Source organism: Ochotona princeps, chromosome 2 (genome assembly GCF_030435755.1).
Source record: "Ochotona princeps isolate mOchPri1 chromosome 2, mOchPri1.hap1, whole genome shotgun sequence".
In the NCBI taxonomy this organism is placed as follows: Eukaryota; Metazoa; Chordata; class Mammalia; order Lagomorpha; family Ochotonidae; genus Ochotona; species Ochotona princeps.
Window position 1 is genome coordinate 156,907,547 of NC_080833.1, and position 16,577 is coordinate 156,924,123.

Genomic DNA, 16,577 nt, shown 5'->3' on the forward strand with positions numbered 1-16,577 from the left:
GGACCTGTCTTGTTGTCTGTAGCACCCAACAGTAAGATTCGGAATGGGTGAGTGCTGGTCAGAAAAGGCAGCTGCTCTGGCCAAGACAGGACGTGCACTAAGTAGGGCTGGCCCATGGAACCACCAGTGTGTGCAAGATCTGGCAATGAGAGAGGTTTTGATGAAGGAGCTTGGGAACTCCTGTCGGGACACAGTTCATGCAGGTGAGCACAAGAAAAAGAAATGGAGCAGCCCAGACCACGCCAGGTCAGGGACAAGCCAGGCTGGGTCAGTTCATATTACTTACTGGCAAATCTTAGAGCCAGAATGGAGTATAGTTCATGCCAGGTCCGGTTGCAATAACAGCCAGCTCACTTTAGCGCCAGGACTGGGAAAAGGCCGAGCTTGCTAGGCTGCAGTCCCCACAAGCGTGAGCTGGAACTGGGGGCAGGCCGGGCAAGGCCAGGCTAGGCTACAGCACCCACTGGCAAATGCTGAGGTGAGGAGGGCTATACTAGACTGGGCTGCAGCATCCAAATAGCACACATGAGATCCACTGGAGGGTGGGTGAACTCGGAAGAGGTCTGTGGGGAGATCACCTCCTGGACCACCACTCCCACTGGTGAGCATAAGAACTGGGATTGGGTACAGACCAAGTCGGGCAGGGCTGCAACATCTGTTGGCCTGGATGTAAGATGGATCGAGGACAAGCCAGGCTGGGTTGACTGTTCCTAATGGCCCATGTATAAGCCAGAGGGGTCGAGGGTTGGTTGGGCTTTGCTGCAGCATCAGCTGGCAAATGCTGGCATGGGGGATAACTCTTGTTCAACTAAACTGCATTACCACTTGGAGAGTGCAAGATTTGGGAGTGGGAGTGGACCCAGTAGGAAAACAATGGGCACCTCCCTCTTGGCTTGCAACTGCCATTTGTGAGCCTGAGAACCAGGACTAGGACAAGCATGGCTAGACAGAGTGGCATGAGCCAGCATTTGTGTGGGCTAGATAGTGGGGCTGGTTGTGTTGAACTAGACTTCAATGTCCATTGACATGCATAAGAGCTGAATGAGATGTGGGACAGACAGGACCAATCTGCTGTACATATTGGCAAGCACAGGAACCAGGGCAGGGGGCAGGCCTAGTGGGGGTTATTGTGGGACGCTCCGACTAGGCTTCAGCTCCCACTGGTTTGCATGGGGGCCAAGTGTGCAGTGGGCAGGATTGGACTGGACTGCAACACCCACTAGTTTGTGTAGAAGACAGGACTGGAGACAACTGACCCAGCAATTGCAACTACCAGCATATGCATAAACTGATTGGGGCAGTGGACTGTGCCAGACCCTGTATTGGTATGCACACACAAGAATCAGGTTTGGGACCACCTCAGATGAAGTTTCTTTGGGGATCCCCCCACCTGAACCTCTGGACTCAACTCCAGCAATGGAGGAAATTGCAGGTTCCATGGTCTGATCATGAGTGCATGTGTCAGAGCTGGGCCTCCGCAGTGGCTTAGATGGAGCAGTGGACAGCACATCCAGGTGCACGTGGAGGATATGGCAGTACATTGGAGCCTGCAGAGGACACCTGGTACCACCAAAGAGGATGGAGGACACAACAAATCGATCAATAATTGGCAGTGAATGGGCAAATGGGGACTCTAAGATGGACTATGTGAACCAGTGGATTCTGGAGAGATTTCATCATGCTTGGAATGCTGAGATAGGCAGCAATTCAGAAGTATTGAGCTACCAAAGCCAATTGAGCAGGACCCTCAGGGCATACCCCCACATTGGGGACCCTGGGATGGTTGGGAGGCTGGGTGTGGCTTTTCCCCTTACTGCTTCCTTCCTACTAGATACAGGAGAGAAAAAATGGAATGTCAAAAAAAAATATCTGTAGTGATGTTTTCTCCTCCCTTTCTGATATGAATAATTTGAAACCTCTCTTTTTCACTCTTCATTAGTCCAGCTAGAGCAACAGCTGGCTGTACAATTTTGTACATCAAGTTACTTGTGCTATGTTTGTGACTTTGTAGTTCACTTCTGGTTGAGGTATGTAAAAAAGGTCTCTGGCAATTAAGGAGTCATCGATTTCCCCAGATTTTTTGTTTTGTACATTTTGATATTTGATTAAAAGGGACGTATTGGTTCATGATGGATGTATCTTAAGGTTTTTGTTGTTATTGCGTGGTATCCTGTTTAATTCAGTGTAAGTATTTCTACTTCAAATTATTATGTTGTCTGAGGCCAGCACAGTGATTCAACAGGCTTATCCACTGCCGATAAGCACTGGCATCCCGTGTGAGTGTCGGTTTGTGTCCCAGATGCTCCACTTCTGGTCCAGCTCTCTGCTTGTGGCCTAAGAAGGTGGCCAGAGGATAGCCCAAGTCTTTGGGATCCTGCACCCATGTGGAAAACCCGGAAGAAGCTCCTAGTTCCTGGCTGCACTGGACTCACCTCCAGCTGGTGCGAACATTTAGGGAAGGAACCAGTGGATAGAGGTTCTTCCCATCTCTCCTCCTCTCTGTGAATCTGGCTTTCCAATAAGAATAAATAAATCTTTTTTAAAAAACAAATTATGTTATCTAACATTAATAGTATTGTACTAGCTTCCTTTTGGTTACTATTTGAATGGTGTTTTTCACACCTTTATTTCAAAACATTCTGTATAATTGAAATGATGCACATTTTTTAATGTGGAAATGATTTTTTTTTAAATCTCATTTAACCTCCTGCTTAAAATAAGAATTCAATATTTTGTGTTAGTTATGATTAGTTGCATATTTACATGATTCCCTTGAACTTATTTGATGTTTTTAAATTGGCTTTTCCTTTGCTTTTTTATTCTCAGTTCCTACTTCCTTAGCTTACTAGCTTTTTCCTTTTTCCTTTGTGCCTCAGAAGATGGCGGTTACATTACTCTACTGATTAATTATTCGGTATCTGTCCTCCTCTTTCTAAACATAAAATACCTTAATTGCTATAAATCACACTGAATCTGTTAAAAGCAAATTTTAAAAGTAAAATAAAAAATCCACACGCACCATAACGTCTCCATCTTCTTGAGTTTTCATATTATTTTTCAGAAAAGAGACACTATTGACAATTTTGCAGTTATTGTAAGTTGTATTTATAACACTTGCTAACATTTCTGTGTCAACTTCTACTTCCTGAATTTCATCCTTCCCTTCTTGTTAACTTCTCATGTTTAATAAATGCATTCCCTGCAGTTAATGGTTACTAATTCTCTTGATAAGATTGAAAATGTCTCCGTGTTACCCTTTTCCTTGGAAGATTGGTTGGTAGGTTATACAGGTATAATTTAGCAGTTGATTTTCTTTAGCACTTTACTTTTACTCTTTACTAACATTTTAATGATTTTTTTAAATTTATTTGAAATGCAAAGCAACAGAGAGGGACAGACAGAAACTGATCTTCCATCCATTGATTCAATCCCCAGTGGCCAGAATGAGGAGAGCTGGACCAGTTCAAAGCCAGGAAACAGAAACAGCATCTGGTCTCCCACAAGGACAGGAAGGGCTCAGGTGTTTTCCAGGCACATTAGCAAGGAGCATCATCAAAGTGGGCAGCCAGAACAAGAACCAGCGCCCGTGGGATGCTGGCAGCATAGGTGGTTGGTTTTCCTGCTACACCACAGCGCCAGATCCCAAATGTTCTCTTATAAATGCAGTTTTTAAGAATTCTTCTGCACTGAGCTCTGGCTAAAGATCTCAACATTAAATTCACTAATCTTTTATTCATTTTTCTGTAATCTGGAGTTTATTTCAATTACTAATTTTTAGGAATATATTTGTGATTTCCAAAATCTGCCATATATATTTCCTAGCTACCTGTCCTCATCTTTTTCTTCATTGTTTTTGCGGATAATTTTTTGCCTTTTATGAATGGCTGTAAGTCCTTTGTTTATCGTTGAGACTATTCTAAACATAATTGTTTATTTTTTTGGTGACTCCTGGTCACACTGTGCTTACTATTTATGTTTTCTGCATATCCCGATGTAATGTTTGGTCATGTCTTTTTGAATATTGGCTGGAAAGTCCGTTTGCACCTAGGGTCTGTTTCCCTCCATCCCCACCCAGCGACCTCCTCTTTTCTCCTGTCTCTTCTCCCACAAGCATGTACACACACACACACACACACACACACACACACACACACACTTTGCCCTCCTGGCCTCTGGTCTACAGCCAGTTGGTAGAGGATGTTCTGAGACTCTTTCTTACTTAATACCTGAGTTTCTGCCATAGGAGCACACTGAGCCTCTCTCTACCTGGAAAACCATGTTCCTGGCTGCATCTCTAGCCTTGAGCACCTGAGCATGCAGTCATGCCCCATAGATGACCTGTGCAGCTTTTCTGTGTGTATCTCTCATCTTCCAAATATTTTTACTCATTTTTTCCCTGTAATGGCAGAGTTAGATAGAAATCTTCCATGTGTTTGTTCACTCCCCAAAAGACCACAGTAACCAGGACTAAACTAGCTCCACGCAGAAGCTTGCAACTCCATCTGGCATTCCAAGTCCTTGGGCCATCTTCTCCTGCCCTCCCAGTTGTAGTGACAGGGAGCTGAATCAGAAAGTGGTAGCTCAACCCGGTATGTCACAGTGCCAGCCCCTTCCACAGACATCTGAGGCGGAAGTGAGTGGATGGAAGCAGGGTTCAGTGCACCATGGTGACCTCAAGTCTTTAACAGCATCTGTTAAAGGACAGAGCATGGTTGGGGTGGAGCACCCTGTGGCAGGTGACACACCTTTTCTGACCTCCAGAGGAGCCTGCCTTCCACCAGGTGGTGCTACAGTCACAGCATGGCTCCTCAACCTTTCAGGCTTGATGTGAACCACGTTGTATTCATTTCTGCTTTTAGTGCTGTATAATTTTAGAGTGGGGAGTACTATCCTGGTATTTCCACTCTAGCTCTTATTTTCTAGGGGAGGAACCAGGCGTTTAAAGAAAATAATTTTCCGGAGGTCTCACTGCTATCCCACCAGCCTGCTTGACAGATGTACTAGGATAACAAAAAGTCTTAATAAAGTCTCCTTCTAGTTACCACTCCCATGGGAGGGCACAAAAACTAGCACGGGGGCTGGGGTGGCTAGACAGAGAAACACCCAACAGCATCTGTGAGGGCTGCATAGTGGAGCTGGTTAGATGGAACTAAGCTTTAATACCCATTGACATATACGAGAGCCAAATGGCGTGTGGGACAAACTGGACTAGTCTGCTACACATACTGGCAAACCAGGGTAGGGGGCAGGCCTGGTGGGGTTATTGTGGGTTGCTCCGACTAGGCTGCAGCTCCCACTGGTTTATGTGAGGGCCGAGTATGTGCTGGGCAGAACCAGGCTGGACTGCAACACCCCTTGGTTCCAGTGGAAGTCGGGGCTGAAAAACAGAACCGGCCCAGCAATTGCAACCACCAGTTGATAGGGGCAATGTGCTGTGCTGGGCCCTGTGCTTGCTAGTACATACAAGAATCTGGTCTGGGAACACCTTAGACAAAGTTTCTTTGGGGATATCCCCAATTGAAATGCCAGACTCAGAACCCTAACCATGAAAAGACAGGAAACAGAACAAGTCAATCAACCACCTCAGCTATAGGCTGGCAGTGAAAAACTGGGCAAACGGAGACTCTAAGATGGACTATGTCAATCAGTGGATTCTTCAACGACCTCATCGTACTTGGAGTGGCGAGATTGGCAGCAATTCATAACTGGTGAACTATCAAAACCACTTGAGCAAGACCCTTGGAGCATGTCCCACATCCGGGACTTGGGGTGGGTGGGAAACTGGGTGGAGCTTCTCCCTCAATATCCTCCTTTACCTCAGATACATGAAGGAAACAATATGGAAATGATAGTCTTACCCACTTTCCTATAGCCCTTGAACCTTTTTATGCTAATTAACTATGTGAAGATTATCAAAAATATACTAAAAAATGGAAAAAAGTCTCCTTCTAAACACAACGTATAATTAAGTCTAAACACAACAGATTAGTTGAAGTAAATCATCCTTAATAAGGTTAAAGAAGTTGATGTCCCACTTCAGTTATCTTGCTAAACTGTATTGCAATAACAAAAAAAAAAATTGGGACCCAGCCAGTAGTGATAATTTTGTTACTGTTTCATTTAAAAAAAAATCACAGAAAAGCAGACAAAAGAATGTAGGAGAGATATAATGTATCTCACAAAGCTGCAAAGGATGGATGCATTTGGCAGTTCAGACAGGACAAGACGAATCTCTGAGCATCTGTATAGAATAGGTGATCTTGAGATTAGTATTTTTTATTTGTTTCTTTTTTTAAGATGAATTATTTTGTTTTTATTGGAAAGGAAGACTCACAGAAAGAAGCAGAGATGAAGAGAAAGATCTTGCATCCATTGGTTCACTCTCCAAGCAGCCCTAACAGCCGGAGCTAAGCCAATGCAAAGTCAGGAGCTTCTTCCAGGTCTTCCACATAGATGCAAAGTACCAAAGCTTTGGACCACCCTCCACTGCTTTCCCAGGCTACAGGCATGGGGCTGGATGGGACACGGAGCAGCCGGGATACAAACCGGCACCTATATGAGTTCCTAGTGTGTTCTAGGGGAGGATTTAGCCACTGAGCCATCATGCCAGTTCTGGAAAAAATTATGGAAGGCAAGTTTAACCATCAAGTAGGTAGAACATTACAAAAAAAGGGGGGGATCACATGTAAAATAAACCGTATGTGCATAGTAAATCAAATGCAAATGATGCATTTGTGGATGCTAGAGAAAGAAAGAAAGAAAAGGAAAAGAGAAAAGAAAAGAAAAGAAGAAGGAAGGAAGGAAGGAAAAGAAAAGAAAGGAGGGAAGGAAGAAGGGAGGAAATGAAAAAACAAAACAAAACAAAAACCAGCCTTGGGGCCAGTGTTGCGTTATTGCATCTTAAGCCACTGCCCGCAACACCAACATCCCATGTGACTTGTGGTTCAAATCGTACCACTTCCCATCCAGCTCCCAGCTAATGTGCCTGGGAGAACAGCCGAAGATAGCCCAAGTGCGTGGAACCCTACCACCCAGGTATGAGACCTGGCTGGAGTTCTAAGCTCCTGGCTTCTACCTGGCCCAGCCCCAGTCATTGCAGCCTTTTGGAGGGTGAACCAGCGAATGGAAGGTCTCTCTGTTTCTACATCTCTCCATCTCTTTCTCTGTGTATCTGTTTTTCAAGTAAATAAATAAACCTTTTTTTTTTATCTATTTTATTGTATTGTTGTTGACAATCTTTACCTAGCTAATTACAGTTAAAGAAAGAAAACAAAAGAAAAAAAAGGTTCAGGGGGATAGGGAAGTGGGTAATACTATTATGTCCATATTGTTTCCATCATGTATCTGAGGTAAAGGGGGATATTGAGGGAGAAGCCCCACCCAGTTTCCCGCCTACCCCGAGTCCCGGATGTGGGGCATGCTTTGAGATATGTGCTCCAGTGGTGTTAATAGTTCTCCGGTTATGAATCACTGCCAGTTTCGCTCGATGAGGTCGTCCACTGATTGATATGGTCCATTATAAAGTCTCCGTTTGCCCCATATTTCGCTGCCAACATATACCTGAGATGAATGATTGATCTGCTCTGTCTTCTGTCTTTTCTTGATTAGAGTTCTGAGTCCAGCAGTTCGATTGGGGAGATCTCCAAAGAAACTTTGAGGTATTCCCAGACCAGATTCTTGTATGTTCTAGCAAGCACAGGGCCCGGCACAGTGCATCACCCCGATCAGCTGGTGGTTGCAATTGCTGGGTTGGTTCTGTTTTCAGTCCCGAGTTGCACTGGAACCAATGGGTGTTGCAGTCCAGTCTGGTTCGGCCCTTACATCAACCAGTGAGAGCTGCAGCCTAGTCGGGGCGACCCACAATAACCCCCACCAGGCCCACCCCCTACCCTGGTTTGCCAGTATGTGTAGCAGAAGACCAGTCTGTCCCCCATCCCATTTGGCTCTTGTACTTGTCAATGGGTATTAAAGCTTAGTTCTATCTAACCAACTCAACCATCCAGCCCTTACGGATGTTGTTGAGTGCCTCTCTATCTAGCCATCCCAGCTCCCATCCTAGTTTTCATGCCCTCCCACGGGAATAGTGACCCAAGAAGGGGGGACCCACTTTTTCCCTCCCAGGTCTCTCTGTCCCGGTTTATGCACGCTTTAGGTGGTTCTGTGATTTGACTTGACAGAATTAGTCCCCAGTGCCAGCTTCTGCGGCTATGCCCATACAGCCTTCACCCACTCTAATTTATGCTTGCACCAGCAGGAATAATCAGCCCAGCCTGGCTTTTCCCTGGTCTAATCCACATGCAGCGCACAGGTGATGCAGCCTTGCTTAGTCTAGTCTGTCTCTATCCCAGCCCACGCTCTCCAGTGGGAGTAGCTGTCCAGCGAGGGGACCAGCCCCTTAACCCCCCCGCCAGCTCTGCCCCTCCCTTCCTGGATCTCACGTGTGCTGGCTGGATGCTGCATTCATATCCAGTACAGGCAACCACGCCCTGGCATTCCATAATGTGTACTTGTTTTGTCGCGACCAAACCCGGCTCATCCCACACTCTGTTCTGGTGATCGGATTTGCCAGTGGGTTACATGAACTGATTCAGCCTGGTCTGCTCCTGACCCATGCTGAATGTGTGCCAGTGGGAAACTTTCCATGGCCTATTCTGGGCTGTTTCCTATCATGCTTCTTGCGCTAACCTGCAGGGACTATGTCCTGCCAGAGGAGTTGCCCAGGCTCCTCCATAAGAACCCCTCCCAATGCCAGATTTTGTGCATGTCAGGGGGTCCTTGAGCCAACCCTACCCAGTTCACCTCCTGTCCTAGCAGGAACAGTGGCTTTTCCTGGCTGGCTTTCACCCCATTCTGGTTCTTGTTGTTGGATGTTTCAGCCCGGCCATGGCTCGTCCATACCCACATACAGCTCACACATGGCTCAAGAGGGGATTGAGACCCAGCCTAATCAGTCCCACATCTACCCTCTGGTTCTCCATGACACCAGATGGTGTTGGGATCTGAACTGGCCTGGTGCATCCAATCCCAGCCCACACTAGTGACTCGGGTGACTACAACTGTTTCCCAGATAGAATGCAGCCCCCATTCCAGCACACACACCCCTTGGTGGGAACCTCAACCCAGTTAAGGTGTCCCCATGCCTCCCCAACTGGGCCTGTTCCTAGCCGTAGATCATGCGCCTGCCAGTGGTTGCTCTGACTCAGCTTATCTCAGTCCCTCACTTGTCCTGGCCTCTGCCTTAGACAGTGTGACTTAGCGTCCTTGACTCAAGTAGCTACCTAAGCAGCGACTCAGACAACCAATAGCCCAGAGCTCCCTGGCCCGGCGGCCAGCAGAAAGAGCCTGGCACCACATGGTGCACTGGCCGCCCTGGGGGGGCCAAGGACTCGTTCACTGCCTTGCGGCAGTGTCTTTGGCGTGAGCCCCCAGCATTGGGTCTGACCCGGCAGGGGCACCCCCCACAGCCGCCACACTGTGAGGAGCGGCACTTGCCCCTGAATCCCAAGGCCTGAACCCCTCCCAAACTCACCCTGCCACAAAATATTAGCAGCTGGGCGGAGTTAGGAATTTTAACCCAGTTCCCAAGTTCCCTCATGGCATACTTACCCTGAGGGAAGAGCTCTCTTGGGTCCTGGGGGAGGCCAAGGACTTGTTAACTGCCTTGTGGCAGTGTCTCTGGAGTGAGCCCCCAGCATTGGGTCCGACCCAGCAGGGGCACCCCCTACAGCCGCCACACTGCGAGGAGCGGCACTTGCCCCCTGAATCCCAAGGCCCGAACCCCTCCCAAACTCACCCTGCCACAAGATATTAGCAGCTGGGCGGAGTTAGGAATTTTAACCCAGTTCCCAAGTTCCCTCATGGCATACTTACCCTGAGGGAAGAGCTCTCTTGGGTCCTGGGGGAGGCCAAGGACTTGTTAACTGCCTTGTGGCAGTGTCTCTGGAGTGAGCCCCCAGCATTGGGTCCGACCCAGCAGGGGCACCTCCTACAGCCGCCACACTGTGAGGAGCGGCACTTGCCCCCTGAATCCCAAGGCCCGAACCCCTCCCAAACTCACCCTGCCACAAGATATTAGCAGCTGGGCGGAGTTAGGAATTTTAACCCAGTTCCCAAGTTCCCTCATGGCGTACTTACCCTGAGGGAAGAGCTCTCTTGGGTCCTGGGGGAGGCCGAGGACTCGTTCACTGCCTTGCAGCAGTGTCTTTGGCGTGAGCCCCCAGCATTGGGTCCGACCCGGCAGGGGCACCCCCCACAGCCGCCACACTGCGAGGAGCGGCACTTGCCCCCCGAATCCCAAGGCCCGAACCAATAAATAAACCTTTTAAAGGGAGTTTTGGTAAATTCCTGGGCACCCAGAGAACAGCAGAGGGATACAATGTCTCTGAGGTGATGAGAGAGGAGCATGGCTGTTGAGGACTTAGAAAAAGCAGAATGAGCAGAAGTTGCAGAGCCCCAGGGACTGGGAGGACAAGTGATTATCACTGTGTCCACACCAAGGCAGGCCAAGAGGGAGGTGGGTTTTAAATGAGCTAGCACATGTGAGGAGGTCACATGAAAATGAATCCTTCCAATGGCACTGCTTAAAAGACAGGGATGGGGGCTGGTACAGTGGGATAGAAAGCTGATCCTCCGCTTGCAGTGCCAGCATCATATCTGGGTGCCAGTTCAGGTCTTGACTTCTGGTCCAGCTCTCTGCTTATGGCTTAGAAAAGCAGTGTAGGATGGCTCAAATCCTTGGGTCCCTGCATCCACATGGCAGAAATGGAAAAAAACTTCTGGCTCCTGGCTTCAGATAAGTTCAGCTCAGGACTTTGCAGATATTTATAGAGTGAACAGGCAGGTGGGAAGATTCTGTCTCTTTCTGTAACTTTGACTTTCAAGTTAAATAAATAAATCTTTAAAATAAATAAGCTAAAAGGATGACGAAAGGAAGGAGAAGAAGTACTGGGGAGACACAGGGAGGAAGCAAAAGATCTTCTTACTTTCAAAAATTATTTTCATTTGGGCCCAGCATGATAGCCTAGCAGCTAAAGACCTCACCTTGAACACGCCAGAATCCCATATGGGCACTGATTCTAATCTCAGCTGCCTTGCTTCCCATCCAGCTTCCTGCTTCTGGCCTGGGAAAGCAATCAAGGATGGCCCAAAGCCTTGGGACCCTGCACCCATGTGGGAGACCCAGACGAGGCTCCGGGCTCCTGGCTTTGGATTGGCTCAGCCCTGGCTGTTGTGGGCACTTAGGGAGTAAATCAACAGAAAATCTTTCTCTCTGTTTCTTCTCCTCTCTGTATATCTGACTTTCCAATAAAAATAAATAAATCTTTTTTAAAAATTTATTTTCATTTAAGCCTTATGAACTTTATTTTTTTTTTAATTTTTCATGATACAGTTCCTTAGGTTCAAGAATTTCCCCTTCCCCCATCCTCATGCCCCCCACAACTCTTTACACTATAACAATAGTCCTGTGTCACTGTGGAGAAAGTGACCTGTAATCCTATATTTACACAGCACAATCCACAATAATGAAGACCTGGGAACAATCCAGATGCCTGTTGAACAGGGGGTGAATAAAGAAACTGTGGTATATCCACATTATTAACTTCATTTTTAATGCATATTTTGAAATATCTATTTTTAGATTATTTATTTGATTTATCTATTTCCTATAAAGGCAGATAGAGATTCCTCTTCAAATGCCCACAAACACGAGGTTGGGGCCGACTGAAGCCAGCAGCCTAGAACTTGGGCCAGGTCTCCTACGTGGATGTCAGGGACTCAGCTCCACGAACCGTTACCTGCAGCCTCCTGGCGTGTGCTTAGCAGTAAACTGGAATCGGAATGAGGTCAAGGCTTAAGCACACAGCTGTAACTACTGCACTGAAATGTCAACCCCTATTGAAACTTTTTAAAAGGTTATCTACTTGAGGGGTTTTTCTTTCTCATACCACGACGAGAGGAAGTATGGGGTTTTTCCCCTGAACACGTGGAATCCCCTCCTGCCACCGTGGCAGGAGCCCTTTTTTCATTTTTTTCCGAAATAAATCCTGCTTTGCAAACAACAAAGATTATTTATTTGAAAGGCAGAATTATATAGAGAGGAAGAAATGAAGAATGATCTTCCATCTGTTGGTTTACTCCCCCGAGTGACTGCAATAGCCCAGGCTGAAGCCAGGAGCTTCATCTGGGTCTCCATGAGGGGAGAAGGGACCCAAACATTTCCCAAGACTCAATGCGTGTCCACAAGGCAGGCCAGCACTGCAGGTAGTGGCTTTGCCCTCTTTGCCACAGTGCAGGACCCTCACTCCATCCAGATTTTGAAATATTTATTAAAGAGCATGTATTTAGTCTAATGGTTAAGATATTGGTTAAGACTCCCTTATTCTGGGCCCGGCATGATAGCCTAGTAGTTAAAGTCCTGGCCTTGCACGCACTGGAATCCCATATGGACACCGGTTTTAATCCCGGCAGCCCTGCTTCCCATCCAGCTTCCTGCTTGTGGCCTGGGAAAGCAGTCAAGGACGGCCCAGAGCCTTGGGATCCGGCACTCACGTGGGAGACCTGGAGGAAGTTCCTGGCCTCTGGCTTCGGACTGGCTCAGCTCCAGCCATTGTGGCCACTTGGGGAGTGAATCATCAGACAGAAGATCTTCCTCTCTGTCTCTCCTCCTCTCTGTATATCTGACTTTCCAATAAAAATAAATAAATCTTTAAAAAAATAAAGACTCCCTTATCCCCACTGTAGAGCTTCTGGGTTTAGCACCCAGCACCTGACTCTAGCTTCCCACTAACCCAGCCCCTGGGAGACTGGCAACACTGACAGTTTAAGCTGTGGTAAAGTAGGCAGCTACTTCAGGGTCGTGAGCTTGGAAGCCAACCCCCGCCCCAACCCACCACCACCACCTAGGTGTTCCCTCCTGCCCACCTGTGATGCTCACCTGTCATCACCTGGAACCCGAGGGGCATAGTTTTGCATTGTTGCATAACCATGCCCCTCACAAGCCCCTGCAAAGGCCCATGATAGCGAGTGGCTCGCTCTCTTGGTTGCATGCTTCCAATGCTCTGACACTCTGACTCTTGGCCTCGCCAACACCTACTTGCTCTCTGGCTTCCGGAGGACAGACTCCGAGGACAAGTATCCGAGCATGGCCCCTGTGTGTCTGTATTCCTCATCCTCTGATCACTGCTTCGGTGGGACAGTAAAGATGCTAATGCTAAGATGCTTTGTATTTCTAATGTGTGTACTATCAAGAGTTCCAGGAGAGGTGAGACCTAACAGTAATGGAATGTGGGCAGAGAAGCCAGGGAAAGGTGAGTGTCTGCAGCTTTGTGTGTCCAGGTTGTTCTCTGTATGTCTCTTAGCATAATTTATATTGCTGGGGAAGCTGGGACATAAGTCTTCAACTTAATGGATGGACTTCGGGGTAATGATCATATGTTCCTCTTGGGGTTACGGTTAACTGGATTGCCATATGAACTAGTGATTTGCTGTTATCACCAAGCTCAGTTAGTAAAGACTCCTTAATAAACCTTAGACATGTCTGGAGTGATCTTGCTCACACTCCACAACAAAACATGAGAGACCTGGAGGAAGTTCCTGAACCCTGCTTAGACCACAGCCCAGCCCTTGCTGTTGCAGGCAGTTGGGGAATTAACCAGCAATAGGCTCCTGGCTCCTGGTTCCTAGCTTTGCTCTGCTCCAGTCCCGGCTGATTTGGCCATCTAGGGAGTGAACCAGCATATGAAGGTATCTCTCTCTCTTTGTCACTCTTTTTTTTTTTTTTTTTTAAGATTTTATTATTATTGGAAAGCTGGATATACAGAGAGGAGGACAGACAGAGAGGAAGATCTTCCATCCGATGTTTCACTCCCCAAGTGAGCCGCAACGGGCCGATGCGCGCCGATCCGATGCCGGGAACCAGGAACCTCTTCCGGGTCTCCCACGCGGGTGCAGGGTCCCAATGCATTGGGCCGTCCTCAACTGCTTTCCCAGGCCACAAGCAGGGAGCTGGATGGGAAGTGGAGCTGCCGAGATTAGAACCGGCGCCCATATGGGATCCCGGGGCATTCAAGGCGAGGACTTTAGCCGCTAGGCCACGCCGCCGGGCACTCTTTGTCACTCTTAAAAAAAAAAAAAAAAAGAACAGAAAACACTTTTTTGACAAGTCAAATTTTAGTAAGGTCTTCTTTATCCTGAACATATTATTGAATGATATGAAGGTATTAAAAAAAGATTTTGAAATTACTCAAACTCATGTACATATACTTATACAAATACAATGAAGGAAGAGTATCATAATAGAGAAACATGCTAAAAGTATAAATTCATGCTTGTTTATATTTTCCTTCTGGAAAATATATCTGTTCCAGGAAGACTTAAATTCTAGATGCTCACTTATCACTGATAGAGGTGATTCTAATGTACATCGTGACAGAAGTTTTGAACCTCCTGCAATTGCAATTAGGAGGCAGAATGGCTGTTCTCCTAATCTGAGAGGAAAAAAAGGAGCAGAGAGGACCTCACATCTCATACATTCAGAAAGCATCTCCTCCAAGCCTCTGGCATGTTTCCAGTCTTGTGCTGAGGCTGTTAAGAGCAAAGAGTTCACAGAACCTGACTTAGTTAATGGGGAGCTAATGGAGTCTGGGGTAAGGAGTGAACCCTGAGACCGCTAGACCAGACAGGGTCAGCAGGCTCAGAAAATGCTTCCTAGAGAAGGCACAGCTCTGCCTGAGTCTTGGGAGAGTGGGCTGTCCTCCTGAGTGGCCATCAAATAGAGCCAGCAGGCAGTAAGCCACACACCGCTCCACTCGTGCGTGCCCTCAAGTTCTCCATTTAGAAGCCATTCAGGACTCACAATGACCATTTAGGTAGGACCTGTCACTCCACGTCATAGATGAGGAACGTGAGGCTCAGAGTCATCAAGGGCCCAATCAAAGTCACCTCGTCAGCAGTCACGCCTGTGGCGTGTGGCCTCAGAATTCATGGGCATCACTTGTTTTATTCCTTCTTAAGGAACCAGAAGTGTCAGGACTAGGTAACTGATCAGAGAGTTGTTAGAAAGTGAGGAACAGGAGCAGGATTCCAGGGCTGGGAAAGGGCAACGTGACTTGATTTTTGGATGCCTGTCATCCCTTGGGAAAACAACGGTGCACGGTGACTCTAGCCGAGGAAGTGGTGGTTCAGGCAGCAACACCTTGGAGGCAGCTGACGTTGCCCAAGTGGGGCACAGGCTGGGACCCAAACATTCAAGGAGGTGCAAAGAAGACGGTGAGCTGGGCCCCAACATTAACTAAACTTACTAAAAATGATCCCCAACTGCATACCCTCTGAATGGGTCCCCCGACTTCTTCTTGCCAGCTCATTTGCCTGGATGCCTCAATCCTTTCCCAGAGCTCTTGATTCAGCTGCGGGTACAGGAATACCAGGACAACACAGAGCAGATTAGAGTGGACTCTGCATAAGTGTGGAAGCACATTATGAATCTTTCCAGTGTGCAGCCAGAGCTAGTTGCAATTCCTCCTGGAAGGCCCCAGGACTACCTAATATGGAAGTGGACGGGCAGACTCCCGAGTCCACAGGTTTCAATAATAAATTAGAGAGAGGCAGGGGAACAGGAATTAACAGACAGAGAGGAAAGGAACCTGCAAGAGGAGCAAATTGTGAATTAGGAGACTCCCTCTTGCACATGAAATGTAAATTTCTCAAACCCTCCTCCCTGATGCCTATGTGACAACCTCTCTTTAAAAAAGTCTCATGTTGGGCCCGGCGCGATAGCCTAGTGGTTAAAGTCCTCACCTAATCCCGGCAGCCCCACTTCCCATCCAGCTCCCTGCTTGTGGCCTGGGAAAGCAGTCAAGGATGGCCCAAAGCCTTGGGACCCTTCTCCCGTGTGGGAGACCCGGAAGAGGTTCCTGGTTCCCGGCATCGGATCGGCGCAGCACCAGCCATTGCGGCTCACTTGGGGAGTGACTCATCGGATGGAGGATCTTCCTCTCTGTCTCTCCTCCTCTCTGTATATCTGACTTTGTAATAAAATAAATAAATCTTAAAAAAAAAAAGTCTCATGTTGTGCCTGGTGCGATAGCCTAGTGGTTAAAGTCCTCGCCTAATCCCAGCAGCCCTGCTTCCCATCCAGCTTCCTGCTTGTGGCCTGGGAAAGCAGTCAAGGACGGCCCAAAGCTTTGGGATCCCGCACCCGTGTGGGAGACCTGGAGGAAGTTCCTGGCCTCTGACTTCAGATTGGCTAAGCTCCTGCAGTTGGGGCCTCTTGGGGAGTGAGCCGTCAGACGGAAGATCTTCCTCTCTGTATATCCAACTTTAAAATAAAATAAATCTTTAAAAAAATATATAATAACTCTTGCCTAATCCAAGCTATTCACTGTCAAGCCAGTCAGCCAAATCACAGCTAACTATCAATCAATAACGCCTGGAAGAATCTGAACTACTAAAAATAAAGGAATACTACATTGCAAAAATTTGAGCACGGCTGCTTTCAAAATCCAGGTGTTGTCAATAATTATATTTTTAAAGATTTATTTGAGCCTATGGAATTATATCATAAAATAAATACATCAAAA